Source organism: Callospermophilus lateralis, chromosome 19 (genome assembly GCF_048772815.1).
Source record: "Callospermophilus lateralis isolate mCalLat2 chromosome 19, mCalLat2.hap1, whole genome shotgun sequence".
Taxonomy (NCBI): Eukaryota; Metazoa; Chordata; class Mammalia; order Rodentia; family Sciuridae; genus Callospermophilus; species Callospermophilus lateralis.
Genome location: NC_135323.1, coordinates 38115463 through 38127530, shown reverse-complemented (window position 1 = coordinate 38127530; position 12068 = coordinate 38115463). Strand labels below are relative to the sequence as shown.

The 12068-nt window shown below is 45.0% G+C and overlaps 1 protein-coding gene across 1 annotated transcript in view; it reads left to right on the top strand.

Annotated features, from left to right (window-relative positions):
* Dnaaf5 (dynein axonemal assembly factor 5) overlaps positions 1-12068 on the top strand; it is a 52847-nt gene that overhangs the window by 11190 nt on the left and 29589 nt on the right. The window lies entirely within an intron of this gene.

Here is a 12068-nt window from a genome sequence, read left to right as displayed (position 1 = left end):
TTCTTAAAATATAAAACCTTGATGTAAGGATTGCTTTTGAAGCCAGGCAAGGTGGGGCATACCTATAATTCCAGCGGCATAGGAGGCTGAGACAGGAGGATCACAAGTTCAAGGCCAGCCTCAGCAACTTAGCAAGGTCCTAGGCAACTTAGACCCTGTCTCAAAAAATAAAATGGGCTGGGGATATGCTCTGTGGTAAAGCACCCCTGGGTTCAATTCCTAAGTATAAAAAAATGCTTATGAGTTTACTTTTAAATGAGCCTCTGCACAAGGGTGGCAGTAGGATTCTGAAAGGTTTGTTTCACTCTTTTTTTGGTACTGTTTGCCTTCAGCTACCTGTTTCTTGTGCACTGTTGGGCTCGGAAGCCCAACACCTCGGGGTGTTCTGGACAGATCTCAGCTGAGCTCTGATCAGCGATTGGGCAGTGGTTCTCTGTGGATGTGGTTTTATCATGCCCATTGATTTCATATAGAGGCTGAGACGTGTCAGATCGTCCTCTACTGGCACCCAGGGTCCACCCACACAGTGCACACAAAGCCCAGCAGGTGTCGTTAGGCCACGGGTCTGGCCTCATGGGATGTGGAGGCTTCTGTCTGTGTAGCTGGCATCTGGACATCCTTAAAGATCACATTGCAGAGAGGGGAAGAAGGCATAGGAGACAGCGGCTGTTTTTAAAAGATACCATCCTTGGAATGTGATGAACAAGGAGACAGAGAGGTGTGTGTGCACACACGAGTACCTGTGCGCTCACAGGCTCTGCCCTCGCTGCATCCTGCGTGCAAGTCCTTGGGGAAGTCTCTCTCTCCTGCCGCATCCTGGGGCTTTCTGGTACTTCCACATAAGTACTAGATTTCATTAGATTTTGGCATTTTTTCCCCCTACATTTACTTTTCTTCAGAATATACATTTGAATTCTAAATATAATTTTTTAGAATTTTTTTTAGTATATCAAATGTCAGGTCATGTCAGTCTCTCGCTTGAACTGTCACACACACACCAGCCTTTGTCTTGTGCCCACACTCCTTCCCTGCTGTCCGTCAGAACCCCGTGCCCAGCCCACCACCTGCCACTCCAGGTTCTGTGACATCCCTTCCCCTGGTGCCGTGTTCAGATGCCTTTCAATTGCAACTTAGTTTGCATCCCTAAAACACACCCTTCAGCACTGCAGGTCTGTGAGCTTTGACAAACACTACGTCTGCCACCAAGGGGGATGACATCATCATCCACATGTCCCTGGTGCCTAGGCAACAGCCAACAGTCTCTGTCCCAGAAGTTTCCCAGTGGTGTGGGCATGAAATCAGTTGCCAGTCTGTAGCCCATAGCCAGCCCACTCCACTCCACAGGGTGCTTCTCCATGGGAGCAGTGTTCTGTCCATGAGTGGGCCACTGTGTTGCTAGCTGAGGGACATTTGAGTCATTTCTGGTGCTGGATGATTACAAATAAAGATGTAGACATTTGCAATGGAGTTCCATGTGGGTGTTTTCTTCCCCCTGGATAAGTACTGAGGAGTGGGTTGGTGGCCATCTGATAACTGTGTTTAACTGCATAGGAAACTGGCCACACCACTTTATCACATCGTCTGTGCCAGTTTTACCTTCCTAGCAGCTCCACAATCTTCAGTGGCTCTGGCCCCTGCTAGTGCTTTGTGTCCTTGAGGCATGGTGGTTTTGTCATTGCTGTGCCTATTGGTACATAGCAGCTGTGACTTACCTTTCCCTGACAAGTGGTGTCAGATCTTTCCGTGCTTATTTTATAAGCTCCTCAATGTGTCTTCTGTTGTTTGTTCAGATCTTTTACTCAGGTTTTGAATGGGTCTGTTTTCCTATGGGCTTTGAGAATTCTTATATTCTGGATACAGGGTCTTTGCTGGGTCTGAGTGTGGCAGTGCCTTCTCTGGGTAGACTGCCTTTGACTCCCCGCCCAGACCCAGGGCCCTGTCTCAGCTCCATGCCCCACTCCTTCATAGCCTCACTTCCTCCCTGTGCCCTGCACCTCGAGCTGACCTCACATGGCTGCTTAGCTGATGTGTTTGCATCATCTCCCACCTGAGCAGCGCTCTTGTCCCCTGCTACAGCCCAGCACCTGGGATAGGTGAGCCTTGTAGAGTGGCTCGGATGAGTTCCTCCTGCAAGATATGATAACTGCCAGGTCAGGGAGCCTGGGACCTGGAGGGTTTGATCAGCTTGTCTTCCCCCTTTCCTAAGAAGGAAGAAACGTAGCCTCCACCAGAGTTTGCTGCCAGCTTTCCCAACACCTGGGCACAGGAAGGCCGTCTTCCCTGTCTTCGGGTCTGCTGTCCACCTGAGTGAGCATCCCACAGAAGTGTAGCCCAGCTTGAACTTGTCTGCCCATCGCACTCAACGTGCAGTGCAGGCGTGGTGATGGCAGGTTCTGGAGGCCTTTGTTTTCTGGAATTATCTTCCTATTGGGATTGTCTTCCTTCCCAGGCTTGAGTGCTAAGGGAGCATCTTCAGAGGGGTGGATGGCAGCCAGGCCTTTTAACACAGAAGAATGGAGTTGCTTTTTTTTTTTTTGAGAGAGAGAGATTTTTTTTTTTTTTAATATTTATTTTTTAGTTTTCGGCGGACACATCTTTGTACGTGGTGCTGAGGATCGAACCCGGGCCGCACGCATGCCAGGCGAGCGCGCTTCCGCTTGAGCCACATCCCCAGTCCCAGGAGTTGCTTTTTTTTTAACTTGTTTTAGAAATAAGTGAAGCTGTCTTTGAATAAATGCAGTGGTGACGCAGAGTGCTCTGTGCAGTGCCCTCCTGTGCTCTAGTGTTCTGCCTGTGCGCTCTTAACCTGCTGTGCCTCCAAGTTTATTTCATCCGAGTGTTTGGAAAGATGAGGGACTTGAACGGAAGTTGTCCGAAGCATCACACTGTGTGGAGAACAGGAGAGAGACTAGAGGACTAGTTTGTGTTGGGGCCTCAGCCTTCCACGCGGCTGGGATTATAGGTGTGCGTGACTATGCCCAGCTCTGCTTTTACGAACATCCAGCACTTTGTCCCAGAGCCCCAATGAACTTCCTGTGTGTTTGTGATAGTTTTTATATAATGATGGGGAGGGGTGGCCCACTATCAGACATGAATAAAGAAGTTATAAAATTGGTAAACTGTTTTTCTGCCTGCAGTTGAATTACACTTAATCCAGTTGTGCAGAAAGTAAGTTGAAAGAGTTGATGTTCCAGTATTCCCAACACAGCTCCAATAGGACTTTACACCAACCGTTCCCTGATTTGAGAGGTGGGCAGGGTTGTATTTAAAACACAAGCAGCTGGAAGGGCCTAAGCCTTGTCCCAAGACCAAGTTTGCTCAGGGTTTTCTCAAGGCTCCCTTTACCCTGCCCCATGTAGTTCCAAGCAAGTTCCCAACTCCTGGGTACGGCTGGGTCTGTGCAAAGGGTATTGAGGTACTCTGTACCAGCTCACCCACACAGCTCCATAGCAAAACTGCAACCCAGCTTGTCAGAACAATGACCTAGTTAGTGGTAGCAGTGAAAGTACAGGTGGCCGTGTCAGTGGCATAAGGGAGAAGAGTTACAGGTCGGTGTAGGGTGCGTTACTGCACCTCCCCCAGCAGAGGAAGCCAGCTCTTAGAAGGCCTTGGACAACCCTTAAGACCCCTTGCCCTCAGAGCCCTCTTTATCGTCACCCTGAGGTCATTGTGCTCTCTCTGTGGTAAATGTGAAGTATTTCACCCATGGGACAGTTCTATAGTTCAGTAACATGTTCTACCATTGCCGTGTAGAACACATCAGAAAAACATTCATCAGAATCAGCTGTTGCTTTTCAGTGACTGAACGCTGTTTTTGTTTGTTTGGTAGGTTGGTTGGTGCCGGGAATTTAACCCAGGGGTGCTTAACCACTGAGCAACATCCCTTTTATTTATTTATTTATTTTTAAATCTTTCTTTATTGATTTTATTTTTTTTATTTTATTTTTTTTAATATTTATTTATTTATTTATTTTTAGTTCTCGGCAGACACAACATCTTCATTGGTATGTGGTGCTGAGGATCGAACCCGGGCCGCACGCATGCCAGGCGAGCGTGCTACCGCTTGAGCCACATCCCCAGCCCCTATTGATTTTATTTTTTTAAATACATGACAGCGGAATGCATTACAATCCTTATTACACAAATAGAGCATAATTTTCATATCTTTGTATATAAAGTATGTCCACACCAATTCATGTCTTTATACATGTACTTTGTATTTTATTTTTTTGCATTACAATTCTTACTACACATATATACCAAAATTTTTCATCTCTGTTTGTATATAAAGTAGGTTGACACCCAATTTGTGTCTTCATACATGTACTTTGGATAATGATGTCCATCACATTCTACCATCCTTGCTAATCCCCTGCCTTCTCCCTTCCCCTCCCTCCCCTCTTCCCTATCTAGAGTTCATCTATTCCTCCCATGTTCACCCTCCCTACCCCACTATGAGTCAGCCTCCTTATATCAGAGAAAACATTCGGCATTTGTTTTTTTGGGGATTGTCTAATTAGCATTAGTTTCCCCAACACAATCCATTTACCTGCAAATGCCATGATTTTATTCTCTTTTATTGCTGAGTAAAATTCCATTGTGTATATATGCCATATTTTTTTTTACCCATTCATTCATTGAAGGGCATCTAGGTTGGCTCCTAGATTTAGCCACTGTGAATTGTGCTGCTATAAACATTGATGTGGCTGTGTCCCTGTAGTATGCTGTTTTTAAATCCTTTGGGTATAGACTGAGGAGAGAGATAGCTGGGTTGGGTCAAATGGTGGTTCCATTCCCAGATTTCCAAGAAATCTCCATACTGCTTTCCATAATGAGTGCATCTATTTGCAGTCTCATCAGCAATGTATGAGTGTATCTTTTTCCCCACATCCTCTCCAACACTTATTGGTGTTTGTCTTCATAATAGCTGCCATTCTGACTGGAGTGAGATGATATCTTAGAGTAGTTTTGATTTGCATTTCTCTGATTGCTAGAGATGATGAGCATTTTTTCATATATTTGTTGATTGATTATATATCCTCTTCTGAGAAGTGTCTGTTCAGGTCCTTGGCTCATTGGTTGATTGGGTTATTTGTTTTTTCGGTGCTTAGCTTTTTGAGTTCTTTATATACCCTAGAGATTAGTGCTCTATTTGATGTGTGAGGGTTAAAGATTTACTCCCAGGATGTAGGCTCTCTGTTCACCTCACAGATTGTTTCTTTTGCTGAGAAAAAGACTTTTTAGTTTGATTCCATCCCATCTTTTTGATTTTTTTTACTTTTGAGACTGGGTCTTGCTAAGTGGCATAAGGTCTTGCTAAGTTGCTGAGGCTGACTTTAAACTTGTAGTCCTCCTGCCTTGGCCTCCTAAGCTGCTGGGATTACAGGTGTGCACCACATGCCTAGCATGCCATTTTTAATTATTTTTTTTGAAAGCATTCTAGCCTTTTTTCTTGGAAAGAGGAGCAGTGGTAGGGATGAAGAAAGGTTGCTGTCATCGGATCCAGAGCATCGGGCAGCACCACGTGGCCCCAGAACCAGCCAGAAATGCTCATTTGGAGCTGGTTCTGATGTTCAAAAGTTGTGCTGTCACTAAGTACGCTCTGGTCTTGCCACACTGTCCTGCCAGCCCATACCCATGCAGAAGAACTGATTCCCAGACCCTCAACACCTCCTGCCTTTCCCCAACTATGAACTCTGACCCAACCTCTGGCTTCCAAGTCCTGAGCCCCCTCCCCGAGGTGGCATTTCCTTCTCTCCGCAACTCTGGGCTCCTTGGCACTTTCTCACCTTTTCCACTGTATTTTGGCAAAGTTTGCCAGTTGCCCATTGCCATCAGGTCCCATTGTTTCAATTATGAAAATGAGTCAGCTTTGCAAATATTTGCATCACGTCTGATTTGCTAAAGGTTGAATAAGCTTGTTAATTGAGTTGTCAGTTGTGCTCTGCGAGAGCGTAGCCAAGGCGCTTGTCTTCTCTGGTATAGGTGCTGTCCACTTACATTGTCTTTTCACACTTTTTTGCTCACTAAAGTGCTGCAATTATGTTTTCAAGAAAAGATTAATAAATAATTGCTGAGCTTTCTGGGCACCTGACCTGGCAGTTCTGGACTCTGTACTTAAGTTAATGATTGTTCAAGACTCAGGGCACTTTCTCTGTGTTTGTCTTTGCTGCCAGGGCTGCATGAAAGACAGAAACTGATCTCAAATTATGTTTTAGAAATCAACAAATAAATAGCCAAATCTGGAAAGGAATTTGGATGTAGAAAAATTGGAGCCTTGCGTGGTGCAATGGCACACGCCTGTAATTCAGCGGCTTGGGAGGCTGAGACAGGAGGATCATGAGTTTATAGCCAGCCTCAGCAAAAAGCGAGGCGCTAAACAACTCATGTAGATCCTCTCTCTAAGTAAACTACAAAAAATAGGGCTGGGGATGCGGCTCAGTGGTCAACGGTCCCTGAGTTCAATCCTGGTACCTCCCCCCAAAAAAAGAAAAGAAAAATTGGAGACTTCATGCATCACTAGTAGAGGGCAAGGGGTGGAGCCACTTTGGAGCCCAACTGCCACTTCTTAGCCTGTCAGATATACACACCCCCCACACACACACATACACACACACACACACAATCCACCCTTCGACCCTAGGTAACACTCAACAGGAATGAACACTTATGTCCCTCTGAGCCTTGTTGGTGAGCGTTCATGCAGCATTCCTCAGGAGACCCACAAAGTGGAAGTACCCATGTGCCAGCCAGCACATGATAAACAGGAGCTGGGTCCAGACAGTGGATGTCAGCAAAACAGAGGAAAGGTGCATGACACATTCAGCAGCGTGGGTGAATCCCCCACATCATGCTAAGTGAAAGAAGCCATTTATGAAAATTTCGTAGAAAAGACAAAACCAACAGACACAGGATGCAGAGCCCTGGTCCCAGGGCTGGCACAGGGACTGGTATTAACTAAAGATGGGATTTCTTAGGATGGCAGGTGGCACTAAACAGGACTGGGGTAGTGACTGCACAGCTGTGGACATTTACCTCGGCTCAGCCGTCACACTATAGGGGAGAATTCTAGGATGAAAGTTATGTCCAGGGAAGCTGCTTTAGGAAGCTCCCCTAAAGCATCAGTTTAACCATCTGCTTATGCATTCAGCAAGTTCTTGTTGAGGACCCCCCACTGGAGGGAGCTGAGTCCCATCTGTCCACCACGCTGCAGGAGGCAGAGTTGAACTCCCAGTTGCATCCTGAACCAGAGCAGCACCACGTGGGCTGTGAGGGCTGTGGGCAGTGTGAATGGAGCCTTGGGGCTGGCCTTGTGGCCAGCTCACCAGAACCTCACGGGAGCCACTGCTGCCTGAGGGTGCAGGTAGAGGTGCAGGTGAGGCCACCCCTGGGGGATGACCAGCTTGACAGCAGGGTGCCAGAGGACAGGAATCTGAATGGAGTGTGGAGATGATGGAGCTCTTGAAGGGAGACCACAGCCACTGCCTGGCTCTGCCTGCCTGTTCCCGCAGCTGCAGCTCTGCATGTGTCTGTGCTTGATCACTTGACATTTGTTTTTATTGTTTGATTCTCGCTGATTTCACAGAACAAACTAAGATTGTTTATACCTTAAATCCTGTTCATTTTGTTTATATATTCCCATGGAAACCACTTTGAGATATGGAGAAAGAAGCTTTCATTCTGCCAGCCTGATAATTTTGGAAATTACTACTTTGGAAACTTAGGTACCAGTTGTTTGAATTCACCATATCAAATGAGCAGTTGAATTTAGCCCAGAGTCATCTGCCCCTTTTTGATTCTGAGCACAGTCTTGGACATGTTGGGCAGATAGCAGATGAACATGCTAGATAAATAAAGAAAACACACATATGTCTTGACCCAGAAGTTCTGCTGGGATTAGGAATCAGTCCTGTAACTGTGCCCACCCACATGTGCAAAAGTGTATGCAAACAGCTTATGGTAGCAGGGCTTTCGGGCTGGTAGATGGAGCTTCGGATACCATGTGCTGGTGGGGAAATTTCAGTACCCTGGGTAATGAGAACAGCCCTGTGCTGTCACTTCTGTAGGGAGGGCAGAGTGTTCGTTTGTGGTTCTGCACTCAGACCATTCTCAGGGCTGCACAGGAAGGGGTGGGGTGTAGTCTGCAGGGAGGGGACAAGGAATTGGGCAGGGCAGGGGTAAGATATAGCTTCTTCATCATCTTGGAGCTGCTTGAATATATCTGGTTTGTATTACTTCTTTAGGAAAGAAAAGCAAAAGCCCCCTCCATTTTTAAAATAACTTTATTTTATATGTATGTATATTTTATGTGGTGCTGAGGATCAAACCCAGTTCCACACACATGCGTAAGCAAGTGCTCTACCACTGAGCCACAACCAGAGCCCAAAAGTCCCATTTTTAAAGAGTGGTGTTCCTTATGGAAAAATAGATTGGTACAGGCTCTATTTGGGGATCCTAATATACATCCCCATTGACCCAACCGTTCCATTTTTAGCATTTAAAGCAATCTAATTTAAGCAATCAAATATATAAATAGCAATCAGATGTTCATCATAGTCTTAATTAGAAGAAAGGAACTACTGGGGCCTTTTCCTAAAACCCTTCTCTCTGTCGCTGTTAAAATCAGTCTGCAAACGGTCGTTACCTGAAGTAGTGCTGACCAGCAGAGCCCTCTGCATCGCCAGAGTGGTCTGCTTTTGTGCTCTCCTATGCAGCAGTCACTGGCCACATGGCTGTCAAGCACTTGGGACAGGGACATGTGACTGAAGACCAAAGTTGTTTATGCATATACATGTTATGAGCTGAAGTTTGAACAGCCACGTGTGGCAGCAGCTGCTGTGTTGGAAGTCTCTGTGCTGGAGACCAGAGTGAGTGGTCTGTCCTTTTCTGTGAAAGGCAGACTGTTTCCCAGGCCTGGAGCAGCTACCATTGTGATGTCGGAGCAGCTCGGATGGTAGTGATTGAGAGGACAAGGCTGTGTCCCAATAAAACTTTAAAAAAAGACAGCAGCCAGGTATGGCTCATGAGCTACAGTCTGCTGACACTGGTCCAAAAGAATATTATGTCTGCTGTAATAAATAGAGAAAATGAGGCTTCAGAACCATGTATATAGCACAAGCCCGGCAATGTAAAAATACTCTGCAAGCCCAAACTTCCAGTGGCCAACAGACCCTTCCCAACTGCCCCAGTTGGGCATTTCCCTTGTTTCCACAGACTTCTCCGTTGTCATAGGAGAATAGTTATTTGTGCTTTTGCCCTTTGTTTTAAAAAAATATATATATGACAAGCTCACTTAAATAGCCAACAGAATTTGAATCATTTGGAACTAATTCTCTAATATATGGTATAAAAATAGAAAAATAATGAGAATAAAAAAGTTAAAAGTGGGTTTTTATAGTACAAGCTATTCTTTTTTTAAATACACTTTAAATTCTGACATGTCATGGTTTCGTTGCTATCTTTAGTCTTGTTTTGAATTTTTAAGGTCAAAGTCTGTTAATCATAGTCCTCAAAGGCTGTTTTGGTAGAAATCAACAATTTTTTTTCTAAAATTCACATGGAGATATAAAGGACCAAAACCAGGAAAACTTTGTAAGTGAATAACAAAGCTGGAAGATTAACACTACCTGGCTCTAAGACTTGTTGTGAAACTACAGAAAACCAAACAGTGTGGTTTGGCAAAAGGTAGGTCAGTGGGACAGAGTAGAGCATCCAGAAACAGACACATGTAGACAACTGGATCTTGACAAAAGTCAAAGCAATTTTGCAGAGAAAAAAAAAGGGGGGGGGGGTCTCTCAATAATGATGCTGTTGTGATTGGATTGTCCACAGACCAAAGAGTAAACTTGAGTCTACACATTATGTGATACACAAAAAGCAACCCAAGCCAGGTGCAGTGACACTCACCTGTAATCCCAGTGGCTCGGGAGGCTGAGGCAGGAGGATTGCAAGTTCAAAGCCAGCCTCAGCAACTTAGGCCCTAAGCAACTTAGCAAGACCCATCTCAAAATAAAGGGCGAGGGATGTGACTCAGTGGAAAAGAACCCTGGGTTCAATTCCCAGCATTAAATAAGTAAATAAATAAGCAATCCAAGATACATTGCATTAGGGTTCTCTAGAGGAACAAAATCAACAGGAAGTATAATTATAAAAGGGAGACTTATTAGGTTGGCTCAAGCTGGATAGTCCATAATGGCTACCTGCAGGCTGGACAGCTGGGAAGAATCAGCACAGTCCAAGAGCCCAAAGCCCCAGAACAAGAGGAATCAATGGTGCTACCCTAGTCCAAGACTGAAAGCTTCTGGAGAATCACTGACAGAGTCTGCTTTGGAAGAGTGAAGAAGCAGAAGTCTGATATCCTAAGATGATTGCAGTAGCAATCAAGAACCCGTTCAAGAATAATTGAGCTTGCAACTGCTGCTGTTTCCTTGTTCTTCCAATTTTTATTCCATCCAAGCCATCATCTTACTGAACAGTGCTGCCCACGCTTAGGGAGGGTCTCTATTTCAATTGGCTATCCCACATGCCAATCATTCCCAAACACACCCTCATTGACACACCATAAGCCTCTTAATCATTGGCATCTCTTAATCCAATCAAGTTGACAATTCAGATTGGCCATTACATACATTATGTGCCTAGATGTAAAACTCAAACCTAAGAACTTCTAGGATAAAGCCTTGGTGTGACTTTGGGTCAGGCAAGCTTTCTTAGACACATCATCAAAAGCACAGTCCATAAAAGAATAGGTAATAAATTGAACCTCATCAAAATATAAACCTTTGCTTTTTTTGAAGACTTTGTTAAGAGAATGAAAAGACAAGCCAAAGACTGAGAAAACTGTTGCAAGGGTCTGGGATTGTGGCTCAGTGGTAGAGTGCTGGCCTCACATGTATGAGGCACTGGGTTTGATCCTCAACACCACATAAATGTGAATTAATATATTGTGTCCTCCTAAAACTAAAAAATATTAAACAACCACAAAAAAACTGTTGCAAATTATATGTATAAGGACTCGTATGCCAAATTTTGAATCTCAAAACTCAAAGAAAACGATCTAACTTGTTTAAATGGGCAAAAAGATTTGAAAAGACGCATCACCAAGAAAGATAACAGGAAACAAACTGCAAAGTGCTGCTCACAGCTATTTGTCATCAGAGAGCTGCAGGTCAGACTGCAGGAAGGACCACCCAGCGTTCTGAGCTTACTAAAGTCAGAGGCTGGGGAGTAGCCGAGCGCTCACCCACTGATGACAGAATGTAAAGTGGAGCAGCCACCTTAGAAAACAGCTGGAACCAGGCACAGTGGCACACGCCTGTAATTTCAGCAGCTTGGGAGGCTGTAGCAGGAGGATCACAAAGCCAGCCTCTGCAACTTAGCAAGGCCTAAGGAATTTAGAAAGACCCTGACTCTAATTCTAAATAAAAAAGGGCTGGGGATGTGACTCAGTGGTTAAGCACCATGGGTTCAATTCCTGGTGCCACAAAAAAAAAAAAAAAAAAAAAAAAGAACAGTCAGGTGGTTTCTTAAGACATTGACCATACCTGCCACATGAGCCAGCCATTTTACAGCTGGATATTTACCAGGGAAAAGGAACCGCATGTGGGCTGGGGTTGTGGCTCAGTGGCAGAGCGCTTGCCTGGGATGTGTGAGGCACTGGGTTCAATCCTTAGCACCACATAAAAATAAATAAAATAAAGGCATTATGTCCAACTACAACTAAAAAATAATTAAAAAAAAAAAAAAGTAACAGCATGTGTCCATACGAGGACCTGCACACTCATGTTCATAGCATTCAAATCGGAAACGACTGTGCTCTTGAGCAGATGGCCGGTGGATAAACTGGCACATCCGAATCATGAGTACTTCTCAGCAGTAAAAGGGAACAGACACACTGTCCCATGATTATGCAGTGTGAAAGAAACCAGACCAAAAAAATGTATACACTGTCCAGTTCCAGTTATATAAAAATGTTAGAAAATGAAGTCTGGTCTTTAGTGTTGGGGAGCTGGTCAGTGCTGCTCGGGGAGGGTCGGCCACTGCAGAGCAGCGCTGGAGACCAGGGGTTG